This window comes from Bos mutus, unplaced genomic scaffold (genome assembly GCF_027580195.1).
Source record: "Bos mutus isolate GX-2022 unplaced genomic scaffold, NWIPB_WYAK_1.1 CTG225, whole genome shotgun sequence".
Taxonomy (NCBI): Eukaryota; Metazoa; Chordata; class Mammalia; order Artiodactyla; family Bovidae; genus Bos; species Bos mutus.
In genome coordinates, this window is record NW_027219710.1 from 227,772 (window position 1) to 233,891 (window position 6,120).

At 49.1% G+C, this 6,120-nt stretch overlaps 1 pseudogene; it reads left to right on the plus strand.

The window, feature by feature from the left end:
* The first annotated feature begins 973 nt into the window (after positions 1-973).
* Positions 974-2,835, plus strand: LOC138986877 (testis-specific Y-encoded protein 3-like; annotated as a pseudogene).
* Positions 2,836-6,120: the final 3,285 nt, after the last annotated feature.

Genomic DNA, 6,120 nt, shown 5'->3' on the forward strand with positions numbered 1-6,120 from the left:
GGCTGAGGAGCTCTCCCTCTCTGGGAAGTGCATCTGTGCGCCTGGTGCATATCCTTAGGCACCCTTGTCCCTGCTCTAAGCCACAGGCCGAGGTGGTGGGGGAGGCAGGGCGGGGGTGGGGGAGGCGTGTCGGCGGTAGGGTGTGGGGGGCGGAGGCCGAGAGCTGACAGAACTTGGGCTAGGGTCTTCCAGAGTGGTTTGCCTTGGGGCTGCTGCCTGGGGCCCAGACAGCAAGCAGAGGGAAGTGGTGTACTCCTTTCTCAGAGCATGGCTGCATTCCTGACACTGCTCTAGCCTAAGGCACAAGTTTAGGGATGGACTCTGCATCAGTTGAGCCACGGTGAGGTCAGTGTATGCCCCCACATCCACCCCCACGCTCTCTCACGGCTTGCAGTTTGGATCCAAGGTGAGCAACTACGTCCCTGATGTATCCAGGAACCCTGTCTCACCTGTGTGGATCCCTGAACACACAGTAGTTGTTCGCTTCCCCAGCGGCAATTTCAACCTTGAGAATGGTTGCAGCCTCAAGTTCAGGTTCCTTTCCTTTGCCTCCCTACTGGCCTAACTCTCCCAGTCTCTCTTCAGGCACTTCTGCACTGCTGGGCAGGCAAATGGCTTGCGTGGATGGCAGCATTGAGCACAATTTGGCCGCAGGGTCACCCACTGCCAGAGTGCCCAGAATTCCAAGGGGCGTGCCCCATGATCCAATACCTTTAGAATCCATTTGATTGGCTCGTGATGAGGTCTGGGGGGGTCAGGACGTACAGTTCCGCTGCTTCCGGCCAACATATCATGTGTGTGCCTAGCGTCACAAAGCTCTGTGCATACGTATTTCTCCTTCCCTGCCAGTACTGTTGGCGAGCAAGCAGTTGCTGGCGCAGAGTAGATTGTAGCGGGTGGGCGGGCTGTGCAGGCCACTTGCTATGCTCTTGTATCCAGCTTCTTAGCAGATCGGGGTCATGGCCAGGACCACATGGAGCATGAGGTTGGGCCAGACGAAGGCGGGAGCTCCCCTGGATCCTGGATTTTAGTTGTGAGCCCGGGTCTTTACGGGGCAGGGTCCCTGGGCCCTGCCTTCCGGGTGGGGGAGGCCGAGCAGATGCCGGTCCCACGTGGCACACCAGGCAAAGAGGCCGCCCTTTTCAGGGTGGTGGGGATCGGGCAGCAGTTCCAGCAGCTGGTGGAAGACATGGAGGACGTGGAGGTGGTGGTGAAGGAGGAGCCAGAGCCGGTGTCCTCAGAGGAGCGGGAGGGAAAGCCGGGGAAATGTCCAAGGCCGGAGCCCTGAGTGACCGGCCCCCAGTGGAGGCGCTGGCAGCCCTGCAGGTGGCTGGATCCTGTGAATAAGAAAGCCCAAAGGACCCACACTCGGCTGAAAGACAAGAACTGTCAGAGGCGGAAGCTGCATCTAGAACACAGATGCGCTATCATCCAGGGAATCCGTGGCTTCTGGGTCAAAGTTGTATCCTTGATGTGGTGCTTGTGGAATTTGTTTTACCTGGGCTGTTGCGAACGCAGTTTACAGATCTGGCAGTTTTGGTACAAAATGTATGTAATGGGTGATGGGTAATCAGACGGGTGATGTCCTTGCTGTTTTGGTTAGCAGGAATAATTGATACGTGGGCTTTACTTGCAGAAGTCCCAATAAGAATTGTCATTAGTACCAGGGACTCTTCAGAGAAAAGGCTTGTCTGGAATACAGGTCTCCAAAACCTGAATGAATTTGGGGGTGATGTTGCAGTGTGTAAGTGTTCATGCTAGTTGCAACTAGGAATGCTTGTTTTCCAGAAATAAACTAACTTTTAGGAGTCGGAGATGGAGCTTAGACCTTTCTGTTAGGAACAGAACCTCTTTGCATTGATAGGTGTAGCCTGGGGGCTTGTTGGGCCTTCACACAGTCTGTGTGTACTAACTCCACACAGATGTGAAGAGTTAACTAGGAGCAAGTTGAAGTCAGACAATGCCAGGCTACTCTCTAGGCTACCTTTCTTCTTCCAGCGCATCTACAGGCTCCTTGACCTAAGGCAGTTTATGAACCACCCCCAAATGTCAGTCATGGTGAGTGAACAAGATAAAGACACACTTAACTACATGACCAACTTAAAGGTCAGGCAGGGGACACTGATAATTGTGGCAGGGGGATGCATGGGGAGGGGAGGGGAAACGATATATCCCTGAAAACAGTTAAGGACAGCTCTTCTATAAAGAGGTTTCACACCCACCCCACCCCCACGCCACCCCCACACTTTGTCCTGGCAGGTGGAGGATCTCCAGCATCCCACTCTTCGCTGCAAGATCACACTGTCTTTTCAGAAGAACAAGTATTTCCAGAATGAAGTGATTCGTTAAGGAATATCTCATTAACATCACTGGTAAGAGGCAGCTCACTGGATTTGGGGTGTGGGGGGAGAAAGGCCCTTAGGTTGAACTTGAAAACTGATTTAGGTCTTTCTCCCATAGTCCTTTTCTTGCAGGATACTGAGCATCTCATTTCACTCTAATTCAGTGGCACCAGGGATTTGAACGCAAGGCATACAGCCACAGGCACTGCAAGCAGCATTAACTTCTTCAACTGGTTCTTTGACCATAACTTTGCAGGATCCAGCAGGATTGCTGAGGTGGTGTCCCACTGGACCACTGGGCCAGTATAGGTGGTTGATGTTGGAGTTCTTGGTGGCACACTGGAGGGCCTGGGGTCTGGCCAGCTTGTTTCCCTGGCAGATCATCATTAAGGATCTGTGGCCCAGTCAGTTGCAGTACTACATGAGAGGGAAGGCTCCACCACAGGGATGCACTGGGAGGATTGAGGAGACCAGGGGCTGGGCACTGACATAAGTGTTTTCCAGGAGCCTTGGTCACTTGTTTCTCTTGTGGAGAAATTAAGACTCCATGGAATACAGAGTGAAACCAGGGCATGAGGGCATCAGCATGAGACAGCAAGTGTGAAAACCAGGTTCTAACTAGGGAAGCTTGAGGTAGATGAAGCAGCCAGGTCAGTCCAAAGTCACTCTGATTTAAATTTGACTCAGCTGCACATCTCTGAGCTGTCGTTCCATGGACAACAATTCTGCCCTCTTAAATTGGGTCCCACCTACTATTCCTCATGAAGTCCCCTTTCCACAAAGATCTGTGAGTCTTCTTTGTGCAAGGCTGTACCCCACTGACCATCATTTGCTCCCATTTTGATCATCACATTTGTTTGCTAATTTTCATTTGCATCTTTTTTGCCTGCCACAATCATTCTGAAAATACTGGCCATCGTGCAGGATCATGGAGATTACTATTTTAATTGGACGATAGTTACAATATTGTGACGGTTTTTGCCATCCGTCGGCCAACATGAATCAGCCATAGGTGTACACGTGTTCCCCCAGTTCCTGAACCCCCCACCCACCCACCTCCCTCCCCACCCCATCTCTCTGGGTTGCCCCACAGCCCGACTTTGGGTGCCTTGCTTCGTGCATCAAATTCACACTGATCATCTGTGTTACACTGGTAATTTATGTGTTTGGGGGCTATTTACTTCAATCATCCCACCCTCACATTCTCCCACTGAATCGAAAAGTCTGTTCTCTATGTCTATGTCTTATCTGCTGCCCTGCATGTTGGATGATCATTACCACCCACGTGGTCCTAAACTCTATATATTTGTGTTAACATGTAGTATTTGTTTTCCTCTTTCTGACTTACTTCACACGTGTAATAGGCTCCATGTTCATTCCACTTCACTAGAACTGACTTTGATGTGTTCCTCTTTAGAACTGAATAGCGTGCCATTGTGTATATGTACCACGATTTCCTTATTCCTTCTTCTGCTGATGGAAATTTAGGTTGCTTCCATGTCCTAGATATTGTAAATAGTTCTACAGTGAAGATTGGGGTACATGTTTTTTAGTATTTGCTTATAGGAAACGTGAAAGATCACAAGACTCTTTCCTGGGAACTGACTTGAAAGAGTAAAGCTGTCTTTAGGATTGTTCAGAGAGGATACGTTTATATATCTGTGTCTGTTTGGAAAGGAACCCCTCGATTTTGAGAAACTTATGATGGAGTGTCCCTCTGTACCTAAAATTAAAAACCTAAGAAGCTGCTTCACATGGAGATCAATGGCCAGCATAGTTCTCATGCACAGGAAAGTAACAAAGAGTGGTCTGGTGGGGAACCGGATGGAGAGGGAGACACCAGTAAACCTGAAATAATTCTGAAAGATAAATAAACAGCCTCGACTGTATGTGTCTATGTATTGTTTGGGCATGTCCTCAGGACAGATACTTCAGCTCCATGCAGGCATCTCAGTTTACTGTGTGGGAATTATCAGTCCATGGAGAGTTGCAGAGGAGGTTAAGTCATACTTTGGGTGTGTGTCAGAGGACACAGTTCTTTCTGTGGGGTGGGGTTTGGGGGTGAAGGAGAAAGAAGACGAGGAGCCATTAACTGTGGGTCTGGCCACTTTGCACATTCACGGAAAAGGTGTGGTGAACAAGGGCCAGAGATTGAAATAGTGGAACTCAATTTTGTTGGATGGTGGTGCCCCAAGTATCCTCTCCGTTGGATATCATCAGACAGTTTAAGAGTACAGAACGAGGAAAAGCCCTTAACATTCAACTCACTGTGAACCAGATAGCCTCCTTGTGTATATGAGCATGTGGTCTTTTGCTGAGATAGTCACCTTCCCAGAGCTAGGGTTCCAGGCAACATGTTAGGGAATGGGAGTATAACGTATATGGAGGGGCTGTGGCCTAGGGAGAGAGAGAGATGGGTGGGAAGGCAGTGAGGATTACCAGGTGAAAAGGTAAAATCTGCCAGGAAACAGATAAGCAAACAAAAACAGATCCATAATATATGTTTGAGCTCATGTGAACTCCCTTTTCCAGGAACTCAGATTAGGTACAAAGTGTACAGGGGCAGAAGAGAGGGGAATGGGCATGAGAAACAGGCAAGGCCTCCCTAGCCTGGTGCTCTGTGTTCCATGATGACTCATTGGTTAATATCTCAATTTCCAGATAGGTGTAAGCTCTTTGCCCAAGGCCCTCTATCAAGCTAAGGTGCAGAAATATCAACATTTGTCTCACAAACCCTCTGGTGACTGTGTCTCATCCTTACTGAATGGCTCGGCACAGACTGTTTTCAACCACAAGGGACCTGTACTACTTCTGGGCTTCTGTCACTACTCCGTGGGCCAAGGGCCAATGGGAGCACCTGGGGCATATGGAACTCACCCAGGGACTGGTGAGGGTGAGCTTAGGGTGGTCCTTGCCAAGTAGGTGACTGCTTCCTGGAAACACGTCCACTTCTGGATGGGGCAAAGGACAGACGGGCACAAATGTTGTATGGGGAGTTCAGCATTTGCCCCACCGTGTACTCCTCTCATCCCGGATACAATGGCTCCAACATGGGCATGCCTGAGGGTGATATTTCTGTCCCACACGGAGTTCTCACTCCACATATTGCTAAAGCAACATCCCTTTCCAGGGCAAAGGGTCAGGGTTGAACATCAAAGTTCATGGGTTTATGGATGTCCCTTTCATGGGGCACTGAATTAGACCTCCTGCTTAGTGCAAGCTTTTGCATTTGAATATCTGTAGCCTAGCTTTGCCCCTTCTACAGAGGAGCATCTAAAGCTCTAGAAGTCAAGGCTTGGCCTTCTCTGGGTGCTGTCCGAACAACCAGCCCAGGAAACACTTCTTACTTTCTTAATCTGTAAACTTCAAAGAACCCTTGGGACTCCCACAGGCTCGTACCTGTCTTTCTCAGTGCTAGTTAAAAACAAAATGGAACACAAACTATGCTCTAATAACTCTGCAGTCGGTGTGAGATGGCATAACAATCCATGGTTTATGGGACCTTAGACTGGACTTATTCTAGGGACTCATGATGTTTACCCACATTCAGAAGTTTTAGTAAGGTTTTGTAAAGAACTTAAAAAGGACCTGAAATGTATGGGACAGGTTCCCCAGTGCCTAATATTTTCTGCCAGTGCTTCAGTACCAGGGGTAGCTTTAGCTCTAACCTGTCCTGGGATGAAGTATGCAAAGTTGGTTCATGGATCAGTTAGTAAAACTTAAACATGTGTAGTTGACTTGATTGTCATTCTCTGGAAACTTGCCATGACTTGTGTCC